The sequence below is a fragment of the Oncorhynchus clarkii genome, chromosome 1 (assembly GCF_045791955.1).
Source record: "Oncorhynchus clarkii lewisi isolate Uvic-CL-2024 chromosome 1, UVic_Ocla_1.0, whole genome shotgun sequence".
Classification (NCBI taxonomy): Eukaryota; Metazoa; Chordata; class Actinopteri; order Salmoniformes; family Salmonidae; genus Oncorhynchus; species Oncorhynchus clarkii.
In genome coordinates, this window is record NC_092147.1 from 64,898,269 (window position 1) to 64,914,264 (window position 15,996).

General features: G+C 41.5%; 1 protein-coding gene across 2 annotated transcripts in view; it reads right to left on the bottom strand.

Moving 5' to 3' along the window:
• The window catches only part of LOC139416874 (parkin RBR E3 ubiquitin protein ligase), a 101,755-nt gene that overhangs the window by 47,937 nt on the left and 37,822 nt on the right, over positions 1–15,996 (bottom strand). The gene's annotated exons all lie outside the window — the stretch shown is intronic.

Genomic DNA, 15,996 nt, shown 5'->3' on the forward strand with positions numbered 1-15,996 from the left:
TGAGGGCAAAAGGGGAATGTGTTGTACACACAGTGTATTCGCATGCATGCAAAAACACAGGTATGTACACACACACCTTCAATTTTTTTAGGTCACTTAGAAATGTCCTTGTTTTCCATGAAAACATAGATGAAATTAGTTGCAAAATGAATAGGACAAAGAGTCAAGATGTTGACAAGGTTATAAATCATGATTTTTAATTGAAATAATAATTGTGTCCTTCAAACTTTGCTTTCGTCAAAGAATCCTCCATTTGCAGCAACTACAGCCTTACAGATCTTTGGCATTCTAGTTGTCAATTTGTTGAGGTAATCTGAAGAGATTTAACCCCATGCTTCCTGAAGCACCTCCCACAAATTGGATTGGCTTGATGGGCACTTCTTACGTACCATACGGTCAAGCTGCTCCTACAACAGCACAACAGGGTTGAGATCAAGTGACTGTGCTGGCCACTCCATTATAGACCGAATACCAGCTGACTGCTTCTTCTCTAAATAGTTCTTGCATATTTTGGACCTGTGTGTTGGGTAAATTGTCCTGTTGTAGAAGGAAATTAGCTCCAATTAAGCGCCGTCCACAGGGTAAGGCACGGCATTGCAAAATGGAGTGATACCCTTCCTTCTTCAAGAACCCTTTCCCCCTGTAGAAATATCCCTCTTTACCACCACCAAATCCCCCCATTGCCTCCAGCATGCTTGACAGAGGGCAAGCACTCCCCCAGCATTTTTAATTTTTTATGCATCTCACGAATGTTCTTCTTTGTTATCCGAACACCTCAAACTTAGATTCGTCTGTCCATAACACTTTTTTTTCCAATATTCCTCTGTCCAGTGTCTGTGTTCTTTTGCCCATCTTAATCTTTGCTTTATATTGGCCAGTCTGAGATATGGCTTTTTCTTTGCAACTCTACCTAGAAGGCCAGCATCCCGGAGTCGCATCTTCGCTGTTGACGTTGAGACTGGTGTTTTGCGGGTACTAAACTCTGCAAAAAAAAGAAACGTCCCTTTTTCAGGACCCTGTCTTTCATAGATAATTCGTAAAAATCGAAATAACTTCACAGATCTTCATTGTAAAGGGTTTAAACACCGTTTCCCATGCTTGTTCAATGAACCATAAACAATTAATGAACATGCACCTGTGGAACGGTCGTTAAGACACTAACAGTTCTGAAAACTTAGGACACTAAAGAGGCCTTTCTACTGACTCTGAAAAAACTACAAAAGAAAGATGCCCAGGGTCCCTGCTCATCTGCGTGAACGTGTCTTAGTCATGCTGCAAGGAGGCATGAGGACTGCAGATGTGGCCAAGGCAATAAATTGCAATGTCCGTACTGTGAGATGCCTAAGGCAGTGCTACAAGGAGACAGGACGGACAGCTGATCGTCCACGCAGTGGCAGACCACGTGTAACAACACCTGCATAGGATCAGTACATCCGAACATCACACCTGCGGGACAGGTACAAGATGGCAACAACTGCCCGAGTTACACCAGGAACGCACAATCCCTCCATCAGTGGTCAGACTGTCCGCAATAAGATGAGAGAGGCTGGACTGAGGGCTTGTAGGCCTGTTGTAAGGCAGGTCCTCACCAGACATCACCAGCAACAACGTCGCCTATGGGCACAAACCCAGCGTCGCTGGACCAGACAGGACTGGCAAAAAGTGCTCTTCACTGACGAGTCGCGGTTTTGCCTCACCAGGGGTGATGGTTGGATTTGCGTTTATCGTCGAAGGAATGAGCATTACACCGAGGCCTGTACCCTGGATCGGGATCAATTTGGAGGAGGGTCCATCATGGTCTGGGGCGGTGTGTCACAGCATCATCGGACTGAGCTTGTTGTCATTGCAGGCAATCTCAACGCTGTGCGTTACAGGGAAGACATCCTCCTCCCTCATGTGGTACCCTTCCTGCAGGCTCATCTTGACATGACCCTCCAGCATGACAATGCCACCAGCCATACTGCTCATTCTGTGCGTGATTTCCTGCAAGACAGGAATGTCAGTGTTCTGCCATGGCCAGCGAAGAGCCCGGATCTCAATCCCATTAAGCACGTCTCGGACCTGTTGGCTCGGCAGGGTGGGGGCTAGGGCCATCCCCCCAGAAATGTTTTGCAGGTGCCTTGGTGGAAGAGTAGGGTAACATCTCACAGGAAGAACTGGCAAATCTGGTGCAGTCCATGAGGAGGAGATACACTGCAGTACTTAATGCAGCTGGTGGCCACACCAGATACCGACTGTTACTTTTGATTTTGACCCTCCCTTTGTTCAGGGACACATTATTCAATTTATGTTTGTCACATGCCTGTGGAACTTGTTCAGTTTATGTCTCAGTTGTTGAATCGTGTTATGTTCATATAAATATTTACACATGTTAAGTTTGCTGAAAATAAACACAGTTGACAGTGAGGACGTTTCTTTTTTTGCTGTGTTTATGTAATGAAACTGCCACTTGGGGACTTGTGAGGCGTCCGTTTTTCGCAAACTAGACACCCTAATGTACTTGTCCTCTTGCTCAGTTGTGCACCCGGGCCTCCCACATCTCTTTCTATTCTGGTTAGTGCCAGTTTGCGCTGTTCTGTGAAGGGAGAAGTACACATCATTGTATGGGATCTTCAGTTTCTTGGCAAATGCTCGCATGGAATAGCCTTCATTTCTCAGAACAAGAATAGACTGACGAGTTTCAGGAGAAAGTTATTTGTTTCTGGCCATTTTGAGCCTGTAATCGAACCCACAAATGATGATGCTCCATATACTCAACTAGTCTAAAGACCAGTTTTATTGCTTCTTTAATCAGAACAACAGTTTTCAGCTGTGCTAACATAATTGCAAAAGGGTTTTCTAATGATCAATTAGCCTTTTAAAATGATAAACTTGGATTAGCTAACACAACGTGCAATTGGAATACAGGAGTGATGGTTGCTGATAATGGGCCTCTGTACGCCTATGTAGATATATATATATATATATATTTATATATATATATTTGTAAATATATATCAGCCTTTTCCAGCTACATTAATCAATTACAACATTAAAAATGTCTACACTGTATTTCTGATCAATTTCATGTTATTTTAATGGACAAAAAAGTGATTTTCTTTCCAAGTCAAGGAAATGTCTAAGTGACCCCAAACTTTTGAACGGTAGTGTATGCAGACACCCGCACACCCACCCGCACATCCACACACACTGTAGACATCCCATCAGTCCATTGAATTCAGCCAACAGGTCAGTCAACAAGGCCAAACACACACACTGATCAACAAACACCTAAACACCAAAACACTGACAGTGGTGCACCTAGAACAGGAATCATACCCTGTAATAATGTCTGTATTCTACTGTTCTAGTCCAGTGTCAGTGATGAGTGATTGAGTTGAGACAAGGCTATACTATCCCACGCCTGTGCTTCATCTTCCTTTTCATCCATCATTTATCCCTTTGGATTGGGGGCTGTTTTGTCTTCTATTATTTAAGATTTGGCTTTCCCCTCTTGAAAATCCTCCATATCTTATCCCATAATACATTAAACAAAACAAAAAACAAGAGCTGTGCAGCCGAGAGATGGGCTTTGAGGTTCTGGAGTTCAAAGGCAGGAAGACAGCACATGGGGCCGGATGGACTGGGGGGGGTTGGGGAGGCTGAGGCGGAGGGGGGTAAAAGAGCCCTCACTGGGATAGAACAGTCATCTCTAGAGGAGTTGGAGTCTTCCGTCTCAATAGTAACTCTTTTACCATGTCATTTCTTCAATGCTCACTCACACACGGTTGGAAACAAAATTGTAATACAAATATTGTAATCAGATTACAGATACTTTAGAAATGCTAGATTGTTACTTCTTGGATTACTTCAAATTCAGAAAGGATGTTTGTGGAAAAACACAGACACCTTTCTGTTTTCTCAATGACATTAAATCAAAATGTGCAACAGTGTAATAAATAATAATAATGAAAAAACAATACACACAAATCCCCAAGAATGTTATTTAAGGAATTAAGAAAAATAGAAATATCAGAACGAGCAACGTGAGGAGCCTGGAATACACACACACACACACACACACACACACACACACACACACACACACACACACACACACACACACACACACACACACACACACACACACACACACACACACACACACACACACACACACACACACACACACACACACACAGTGAGGGGATGAAGTATTTGATCCCTTGCTGATTTTGTACGTTTTCCCACTGACAAAGAAATGATCAGTCTATAATTTTAATGGTAGGTTTATTTGAACAGTGAGAGACAGAATAACAAAAAAATCCAGAAAAACGCATGTCAAAAATGTTATAAATTGATTTGCATTTTAATGAGGGAAATAAGTATTTGACCCCTCTGCAAAACATGACTTAGTACTTGGTGGCAAAACCCTCGTTGGCAATCACTGAGGTCAGACGTTTCTTGTAGTTGGCTACCAGGTTTGCACACATCTCAGGAGGGATCTTCTCCAAGTCATTAAGGTTTCGAGGCTGATGTTTGGCAACTCGAACCTTCAGCTCCCTCCACAGATTTTCTATGGGATTGAGGTCTGGAGACTGGCTAGGCCACTCCAGGACCTTAATGTGCTTCTTCTTGAGCCACTCCTTTGTTGCCTTGGCCATGTGTTTTGGGTCATTGTCATGCTGGAATACCCATCCACAACCCATTTTCAATGCCCTGGCTGAGGGAAGGAGGTTCCAATTGTTTTCTTGGTGACTATGGTCTCAGCTGCCTTAAGATCATTGATAAGATCCTCCCGCGTAGTTCTGGTCTGATCACTCACTGTTCTCATGACCATTGCAACTCCACGAGGTGAGATCTAGCTAGCATGGAGTCCCAGGCCGAGGGAGATTGAGAGTTATTTTGTGTTTCTTCCATTTGCGAATAATCGCATCAACTGTTGTCACCTTCTCACCAAGCTGCTTGGCGATGGTCTTGTAGCCCATTCCAGCCTTGTGTAGGTCTACAATCTTGTCCCTGACATCCTTGGAGAGCTCTTTGGTCTTGGCCATGGTGGAGAGTTTGGAATCTGATTGATTGCGTCTGTGGACAGGTGTCTTTTATACAGGTAACAAACTGAGATTAGGAGCACTCCCTTTAAGAGTGTGCTCCTAATCTCAGCTCGTTACTTGTATAAAAGACACCTGAGAGCCAGAAATATTTCTGATTGAGAGGGGGTCAAATACTTATTTCCCTCATTAAAATGCAAATCAAAACATTTTTGACATGCGTTTTCCTTGATTTTTTTGTTGTTATTCTGTCTCTCACTGTTCAAATAAACCTACCATTAAAATTATAGACTGATCATGTCTTTATCAGTGGGCAAATGTACAAAATCAGCAGGGGATCAAATAGTTTTTTCCCTCACTGTGTGTATATATGATATTGTGTATCGTATATTGACATTATGGACAGTATATGAATACAAAAGGTGTGTACAGTAGTAGTTATACACTCACCAGAAAGTTAATTAGGTACACCAGGGCGTGGCTTCTACAAGGTGTTCAGAAACGTTTGTTGCTCAATTGGTATCAAGGAACCTAATGTGTGCCAGGAAAACATTCCATAAACCAGTACACCACCGCCACCAGCCAGTACCATTGACACCAGCAGGATGGGTCCATGGACTCATGCTGCTCACGCAAAATCCTGACTCTGCCATCAGCATGACTCAACGGCATTCGTCGGAGCAGGCAATGTTTCTCCACTCCTCAACTGTCCAGTGTTGGTGATTGCATATCCACTAGAGCCGCTTCTTGTTGTTTTTAGATGAAAAGAGTGGAACCTGGTGTGGTCGTCTGCTGAAATAGCCCATCCGTGACAAGCATCGACGAGTTGTGCGATCCGATATGCCATTCTGCACACCACTGTTATTCTTCCCTGTTATTTAACTGTTTCTGGCCAACCTGTTAGCTGGCACGATTCTTGCCATTTTCTTCGACCTCTCTCATCAACGAGCTGTTTTCGCCCACAGGACTGCCGCTGACTGGATGTTTTTTGTTTGCCACATCATTCTCGGTAAACCCTATATACACTGTCATGTGTGAAAAGCCCAGGAGGTTGGCCGTTTCTAAGATGCTGGATTCGGCACGCCTAGCACCGATGATCATACCACACTCAGTCGCTTAGGTCACTCGTTTTGCCCATTCTAACGTTCAATCGAACAGTAACAGAATGCCTCAATGCCTGCTTTATATAGCAAGCCACGTGACACACAGTCTGTAGGAACGATCCATGTGTGTGAACGGGGTACCTAATAAACTGTCCGGTGAGTGTATAGGAAGAGCCTTGACTAGAATACGTTATATACAAATGAAGTTTGTATATAAACAGTATATAAACATTATTAATGTGACCAGTGTTCAATCACTATGTACATAGGACAGCAGTGTCTAAGGTACAAGGTTAAGTACCGGGTGGTAGCCGGCTAGTAACAGTGACTCAAGTTCAGGGCATTCAATTCAGCATTGAAAATAGGCACAAGTTTAAGTTTTTTCCACCTGAGTGTGTCTGACCACAAGTGAGAGACCACTATGATGACCCACCAAATGCATTTGATGGATCCTTTTTGTCTTTTTCCAATGCCTCTTAAACTGAAAATAATACAAAAAATAACAAAGTAATCAGATTACGTTACTGAGTTTGGGTCATCAAAAGTTACATTACTGATTGCAATTGTGGACTGGTAACTAGTAACTGTAATGGATTCCTTTCAGAAAGTAACCTATCCACCCCTACACACAAACACACTTCAATTCACTTTACGTGAAAAGTTTGCAACTTTCTGCCCAAGACTCAGCTCTGGGAGTAGAACCAACAACCTAATGGCAAATTGCCCATACTTTTGACTACAGATATTATTGGACAATTCACAGAGGGTTTTGTATCCTTCTCTGTCAGGTTGTTTTTCTTCCTCTCTCTCATCCCTGGGGACTAGCATGGTTATGTGTGTTGTATTTGTGATCTCCTCACTTCTCATGTATCTCCTGAGAGGGGAAACGAAACACAGTGGATGGTGTATAAGGACTCTGTAAACACACATAAAGCCTTCCTCTCTCTGCCTCTGGTTTGTCACAGGCTGTGTCTTCAGGAAGGAGAGTGTGTGGATCTCACTGAAGAGTCTGAACCTGTGCCACACACACCACCCACATACTCCTCTCACAAAGCAGAGTCTCATATATGCCTGGTAACTCTGCCAGATCACCTACACATTTCATCAGCACTCCCTATTAACTCATTACATACTGCTTAACAGCCTTTTGGGGCGATTCCACGCCAGCGGGAGTGAAAAATATTTTTGGCAAGTCTCACATATATATTTAATTGGGAGGAAAGCTGTTTGACATGCTTTTTACATTTGTATCACAAACCATTTAAGAAAAATCATGATGAAAGTGGCCATTTTAGGCCCTTTTAGACCTATACATGCCTCCTGTAAGGCCTTGTGGTCTGTACATGACACAGAAACATCTTGGTGTCATTCTAATCCTTATAGCAACATTCCCCAACCGGCGGCCCGCTCTCCATTTTCTGAGCCAAAATGTAATAAAATAAAAAAAACGTAATTTATTTATGTGTTTGTTATTCTATCGTTGCACATAAGAAATCAGCAAATCAGCTCCAAGTGATTTTAATTTGTGGAATTTGTTTGTATACAAAATGTAAGCAAGGTTTGAAATGATGTTTTAGTCAAGTATTATAATATACATCAATCAGATGTAGTGATCATTACATTGTAGCCAGATCTAGGTCTGTGGTGTGCCTTTTGCATCTCGGTAGGCTTGTCATTGTAAAAAAAATATATATATATTCTTAATGGACTTTCAAATAAAAGGTCAAATAAAAAAATTAAATGGAGGGGCAACCAGACACTGCACTTGACATTTATAAAATTGCTTATTCCACATACGAATAAGCATGCACCCATACATTTAAAAAAAATCCCTGTGGATTGACAAGGAATTGAAAAATGGTATGATTTATAGGGATGAGGCAAAAGGAATGGAAAATAAGTCTGGCTGCATAGCCGATTGGCAAACGTACTGTAAATTGAGAAATCATGTGACTAAATTGAATAAAAAGAGGAAAAATCTACTATGAAACAAAGATAAATGATATAAAGAACAACAGTAAAAATCTTTGGGGCACCTTGAATGAAATTCTGGTCAAAAAGACGAACTCGGCTCCATCATTCATAGAATTAGATTGCTCATTCATCACAAAACCCACTGATATTGCCAAGTACTTTAATGATTTTTTTCAATGGCAAGACAAGCAAATTTAGGCATGACATGCCAACAACACATTTTGAACCTACACATCCATGCATAACTGACCAAATTATGAAAGACATTCATTATAATTTAGAATTCTGTAAAGTGAGTGTGGAATAGGTGAAATAATTATTGTTGTCTATCAACAATAACAAGCCACATGGGTCTTACAACTTGGATGGAAAATGACAGAGGATGATAGCGGAAGATATTGCCACTCCTATTTGCCTACAGGAAATCTAAGCCTACAGGAAAGTGTATGCCCTCAGGCCTAGAGGGAAACATAAGCCCTTATGCTACCCAAGAATAGCAAAGCACCCTTTACTGGCTCAAAACAGCCAACCAATCAGCTTTATACCAACCCTTAGTAAACTTTTGAAAACAAATAGTGTTTGACCAAATACAACGCAATTTCACAGTAAACAAATTAACATCAGATTTTCAACACGCTTTTAGGGAAGGGCATTCAACATGTACAGCACTTACACAAATGACTGATGATTGCCTGAGAGAACATTGATGATAAAAAGATTGTGGGAGCTGGTTTGTTAGACTTCAGTGCAGCTTTTGACATTATCCTTCATAATCTGCTTCTGGAAAAACGTATGTGTTACGGCTTTACATCCCCTTCTATACTGTGGCTCGAGAGTTACCTGTAACAGAACACAGAGGGTGTTCTTTAATGGAAGCCTCTCTAACATATTCCAGGCATTCCCCATGGCAGCTGTCTAGGCCCCTTACTTTTCAATCTTTACTAATCACCTGCCACTGCCTCTGAGTAAAGCCTGTGTGTCTATGTATGTTGATGACTCAACACTATACACATCAACTACCACAGCAAGTGAAATCACTGCAACACTTAAAGAGCTGAAGTCAGTTTCAGAATAGGTGGCAAGAAATAAGTTGGTCCTAAATATTTCAAAAACTAAAAGCATTGTATTTGGGGTAAATCATTCACTAAAACCTAAACCTCAACTAAATCTTGTGATGAATAATGTGAACATTTAGCAAGTTGAGGAGGCTAAACTGTTCGGAGTAACCCTGGATTGTAAACTGTCATTATCAAAACAAATTGATGCAACAGCAGCTAAGATGGGAACAGGACTGTCCATAACAAATAACTGCTCGCTCTTCTTAACAGCGCTATCAACAAGTCAGGTCCTGCCGGCCCTAGTTTTGTCACATCTGGACTACTGTCCATTCGTGTGGTCAGGTACCACAAAGAAGGACTTAGGAAAAATGACCCAGAATAGGGCAGCACAGTTGGATCTTAAATCTGCACAGAGAGCTAACAATAATAATATATATATATATTGACTTCATCACTACTTGTATTTGTGAGAAGTACTGGCATTTTGAATGCGCCGAGCTATCAGTTTAAACTACAAGCACACAGCTCAGACACCCATGCATATCCCACAAGACATGCCACCAGAGGTCTCTTCACAGTCCCAAGTCCAGAACAGACTATGGGAGGTGCACAGTACTGCATAGAGGCATGACTACATGGAACTCTATTCCACATTAAGCAGTAAAATCATATGTAAAAACCAGATCAAAATACACCTTATGGAACAGCGGGGACTGTGAAGAGAGACACATAACATACACACTATACACAAACGTACACATGGATTTTGTGTTGTAGATATGTGGTAGAAGAGTAGTAGCCTGAGGGCACACGCTTAATGTGTTGTAAAATCGAATGCAATGTTTTTAATTGTATAGAAATGCCTTCATTTTGCTGGACCACATAAATAGTAGCTGCTGCCTTGGCCCGCGGCTGAATGTAGTTGATGATCCCTGACTTATAGTGTGCTCTAACATAAGGAGTAGGTCTAGATTCTGAAATACACATTCCCATTCATTTATTCAACTACCCTTTTTGATTTAGTTCATTCTAAGACATATTGTTTAGAACAATATACTCTACAACAGCCATTCTCAACTTTTTTGGGGGTGTCAGGGTAGCCTAGTGGTTAGAGCGTTGGACTAGTAACCGGAAGGTTGCAAGTTCAAATCCACGAGCTGACCAGGTACAAATCTGTTGCTCCGCCCCTGAACAGGCAGTTAACCCAATGTTCCTAGGCCGTCATTGAAAATAAGAATTTGTTCTTAACTGACTTGCCTAGTCAAATAAAGGTTTTAAAAAATATGTATATAAATATATAAAAATTGAAAAAACTGGCGGTCCAAAACTCAGTCAGGCTTTTAATTTACTGATGTCGATAGGTTTAATAGTAGAAGACTCAATTTCTAAATTTGGTAGTGCATCCTCTTGTTATTTCATTCACTGACAGACCTTATTTTTAACCTGTCAGAAATGTCCTGTTGATCACCTACTGGCAATGTTAGCTAGATGGGTAAGTTAGGCTAACCAGCTATTTTAAGATTGTAGCCATCATGTCCAGATTACATGCCTAGTGGCCTCGACCTCCAGGGGGCCCCCGTTGATATTGTTGAGTCACTCAGGTATCAGAACACACATAAGACATGGCAAAATGTGTAGAATTGCAGGAAATTATCTTTAAACCTGCTAAATTGTATCTCCACCCCATGGCAAAATGTAGATAATTGCAGGGAATGAGCTTTAAAAATGGCTAAATGTTCTCTATGCCAACAAGAGGGGTGGGAACAGTTTGAACATATTTGGATCGTGAGGCCAATAAATGGCAATATCCAGCCGGACCTTTGCCATCTAGAAAATGTGTGACCAGACCTTGTCAAATTATAGCTGAGTCCCCTGCTCTACAAGTACATCAAATTTCCAGAGAGGGGTCTCTGCTAATTATAAAGTTTTGATCCATGTTATGAGCACCACCAACACAGTGAATGGTAAATGGATTTAAAAAGGGACCTCCCTCTGCTGGTGATTTTCTGAATGTGCAATCCTAAAGGAGGGCTGTGATTGGTTAACGACCTATAAATGTACATTTCTATGTCTAAAATGAGTCACATCATTAAAAGTACCAGAGAGAGAACTCTGGAAATCTAATGCGTTTGAAGAGTATATTGTCACAAATCAAATAATAAGTTGAATCAAAAAAAAGGTTCATTTTGACACATTCATATTAATGTTAAACAAATGTAGGTGAAAATCTGTATTTTAGAATCTAGACATACTCCATATGTTATCGAACACTATAGGTAGTATAATGAAACCAAGATGTTGTCTGTATCACGTACGATTAACAGATCATTATGTCTCACAGGAGACATGTAAATGTCTAAAATGGGACTACAATGGCCACTTTCATCATGGTTTTCTCAAAAATGGTTTGTGATACAAATGTAAAAAAGCATTTAAAATCATCCTTCCTCCCAATTCAGTTTCTATGTGAGAATTGCCAGAGCATTCTGAGACACCAAAACGACGTTCTGCTCCTGATAGTATGGAATCACCCTCTTACCTAATCTGTGTTTGTTGTTTATAATGTCCCAGTAGTTGCTCAAACTGTTTCCTGGTCCTATTTCTTTGGCCCACGGTCTCTGTGTACGGACGTCGTTTTTGATGGGTTATTATTAATATGTGTGTGGTTGCAGGAATATTAAAGATCAACAGGAGATCTTGGTTCCTCACAGGAATATTAATCCATAGTAGATAAAGGTCTTCACGGGAGTATCAATCTACAGCCGATGCACGTTTCTTGCACAAATACTTATGTGAAGCATATACAAATCCTCCCAGGAATATAAATCTAATGCAGATACAGGGCCCAAAATGAATATTAATCAAGAGCAGATAGTGTTTTTTACATGATTATATTGCTAAAGCAAATGCATATGTCCATGAAAATAGACAGATATGGGACCATACAGAAGAATATGCCACCAGTAGTTCCCTGTCCTATCAGGTAGATAGTTTTTTTTTATGAGATCTCGGTATCTGTGCTATTACAGAGACGGTGCCTTGTGTTGCACGGCAGAGGCTGCAGGCACTGGCTGGTATTTATGGACATTTCTCACTTGCTGATAAAGTGTCAAGCGCCGAGTCCAACAGGTGCAACTGCAATTCCACCTTATCTTCTCTCTCCCCCAGCCGGCAGGCTGGCTTAGCATGTTTAACATGCAACCCGGGTCACCATCCACGCCCGGAGACCCCAAAGAGACAGGGCAGGAAATTAATCTTGGCACCTTGTGACAACCCCCAATGTATCCCCCAATATTTCACTGTGCAACATAGTGCATGTATGAAGAAGGTTTGTTAGTACTGCCGACTCTACAGTTCCTGTGTGTGCGATAGTGTTTGCTTGACAGGGTGACCCCGACTGAAACCCCTTGGAGGGAGGACAAGATTGAGTCTTAGGCTCCCTCTCTAAGGGGGTCAGAGGTTATGAGAGAGACAGGCTCTAAGGTTTCACTGTTGCTGTCGGAAATACTACCGTAGGTAATAATCATAAAAGAGAGAAAATAGAGAAAATTATGAACATAAAAACTTTGTCTCACACTACATGTCACTCAAAGAAGTTAGATCTCCCGACTACTCAAAAATGGTTGAGAGAGGAAGGTGACAGAAGAGAAATGTAGGAGCCAGAGATATATAAAGAGAAGAAGAGAGGGTATAGAGATATTATGCAGATAGCTAAAGTTACCTTTAAAGAGCAAATGCTCTGAGTGAATGTTAAAACGAGGATATTCTGCAGGGTTTTATGTCTTTGAACACTGTAATATAGTTGTGTGCTAAAACCTCATCTCAAAAGAAGGTTAGGTCTTTTTTTGGCTCCGGCTTAGTTTTCTCAGTGAAAAGCTGCCGCCAGCCTTCCTAGCACAAACTCTTTATCGGATTGGCCAATCTTTATTTCAAACTCAGCGGTCGCCGGCTTGCAACTTCTCTCCTTTCATCCATGCCTTTTGGACAAGTGTGCTTTGGCTGGGCTGTTAAAAGTTATTTAAAAATGGAAATGGCGTTTGTGGGTGAAGTCTGACCTTTCTGCCAAATCTCCTGTCTGCAGACGCTCAAACAGTGATGATCGCCTGAACAAACAGACTAGGTACGGCACTTGACAAACGGGCCACAGGGTGTGTTTTTTGCACACACACACACACACACGCACGCACGCACACACACATAATTCCATAGCCAAGGCTAAAACATACCCACTCTCAAACACCTGCTAAACATAGAGAGAGAGACACATCCACTTTACAAAGCCGCATCTGGCATTGAGAAGAAAGGGTGTGGACATCAAAGTGAACAAACTCCAATATAAGTATTCCTCTCTTGTGTGAGTAAGAGAGAGGAATAAGTGAGGCCCGGAGAAGAAAGAGAACAGGCAAAGATAGGGAGAGAAACAGTTAGACGTGAGGGGCAATAGTAAAGAGAAGCGAGAGAGAGAGAGAGATAATTTGGTAAAGATCAGACCTAACCCACTCTATCAAAGTAGTCAAATTATCTCAACAGAGAAAAAATGTCCTCATGTGTGCTACCTACAGTTGAAGTCAGAAGTTTACATACACTTAGGTTGGAGTCATTTAAACTTGTTTTTCCAACTACTCCACAAAATTATTGTTGACAAACTATGGTTTTGGCAAGTCGGTTAGGACATCTACTTAGCGGATGAAAAGTAATTTTTCCAACAATTGTTTACAGACAGATTATTTCACTGTATCACAATTCCAGTGGGTCAGAAGTTTACATACACTAAGTTGACTGTGCCTTTAAACAGCTTGGAACATTACAGAAAATTATGTCATGGCTGAAGAAGCTTCTGATAGGCTAATTGACATCATTTGAGTCAATTAGAAGTGTACTTGTGGATGGATGCATTTCAAGGCCTACCTTCAAACTCAGTGCCTCTTTGCTTGGCATCATGGGAAAATCTAAAGAAATGAGCCAAGACCCCATAAAACATTTTTGGACCTCCACAAGTCTGGTTCATCCTTGGGAGCAATTTCCAAACGCCTGAAGGTACCACAAACAATAGTACGCAAGTATAAACACCATGGGACCACGCAGCCGTCATACCGCTCAGGAAGACTCAGGAAGGAAGGAATCTCCTAGAGATGAACGTACTTTGGTGTGAAAAGTGCAAATCAATCCCAGATCAACAGCAAAGGACCTTGTGAAGATGCTGGAGGAAACAGGTACAAAGGTATCTATATCCACAGTAAAACGAGTCCTATATCAACATAACCTGAAAGGAAGAAGCCACTGCTCCAAAACCGCCAAAAAAAATCCAGACTACGGTTTGCAACTGCACATGGGGACAAAGATCATACTTTTTTGAGAAACTTTCCTCTGGTCTGCTGATACAAAAATAGAACTGTTTGGCCATAATGACCATCATTATGTTTGGAGGAAAAGGGGGAAAGCTTGCAAGCCGAAGAACATCATCCCAACCGTGAAGCACGGGGGTGGCAGTATCATGTTGTGGGGGTGCTTTGCTGCAGGAGGGACTGGTGCACTTTACAAAATAGATGGTGTCATGAGGGAGGAAAATTATGTGAATATATTGAAGCAACATCTCAAGTTAAAGCTTGGTCGCAAATGGGTCTTCCAAATGGCCAATGACCCCAAGCATACTTCCAAAGTTGTGGCAAAATGGCTTAAGGACAACAAAGTCAAGGTATTGGAGTGACCATCACAAAGCCCTGACCTCAATCCTACAGAACATATTTGTGGGCAGAACTGAAAAAGTGTGTGCGAGCAAGGAGGCCTTACCAACCTGCCTCAGATACACCAGCTCTGTCAGGAGGAATGGGCCAAAATTCACCCAACTTATTGTGGGAAGCTTGTGGGAGGCTACCCAAAACGTTTGACCCAAGTTAAACAATTTAAAGGCAATGCTACCAAATACGAATTGACTGTATGTAAACTTCTGACCCACTGGGAATGTGATGAAAGAAATAAAAGCTTAAATAAATCACTCTCAACTATTATTCGGACATTTCACATTCTTAAAAAAAAAAGTGGTGATCCTAACTGACCTAAGACAGGGAGTTTTTACTAGGGTTAAATGTCAGGAATTGTGAAAAACTGAGTTTAAATGTATTTGGCTACGGTGTACGTAAACTTCCGACTTCAACTGTATATCGTTCCAATAGAATCCCCATACTTTAACGATGACAGCTTTTCCGTCCTAAAAGGGGAAATCAACAATTTCCAGGCTCAGGGACATGTACTAGTCTGTGGTGACCTAAATGCCAGAACTGGACAAGACCCCGACACCCTCAGCACACAGGGGGACAAAACACCTACCTGGAGGTGACAGCATTCCTTAAACTCATATGCCCCCTAGACATAACTACTACAACATAATCAACAAAAACAGTTCACAACTCCTGCAGCTCTGTCATACGTTGGGGATGTACAGTACATAGTCAATGGTAGGCTTCGAGTTGACTCCTGTAGCTCATCTCTTGGCAGTAGTACTGTAGACTACTGACCTCAACCCAGTCTCTTAGAGCGTTCACAGTCAGTCCACTGAGACCCCTATCAGATCACAGCAAAATCACACTCTACTTGAACAGAGCAATGCTCAATCACGAGGCATCAAAGCCAAAGGAACAATAATATTAAGAAATGCTATGGATGGAAGGAAAATAGTGTGGAAACCTACCAAAAAGCAATTAGGCAACAACACATTTAATCCCTTCTGGACAATTTCCTGGACAAAAGGTTTAGCTGTAATAGTGAAGGTGTAAACTTGGCAGTAGAAAACCTAAACAGAATATTTGACCTCTCAGCTTCCCTATCAAATCT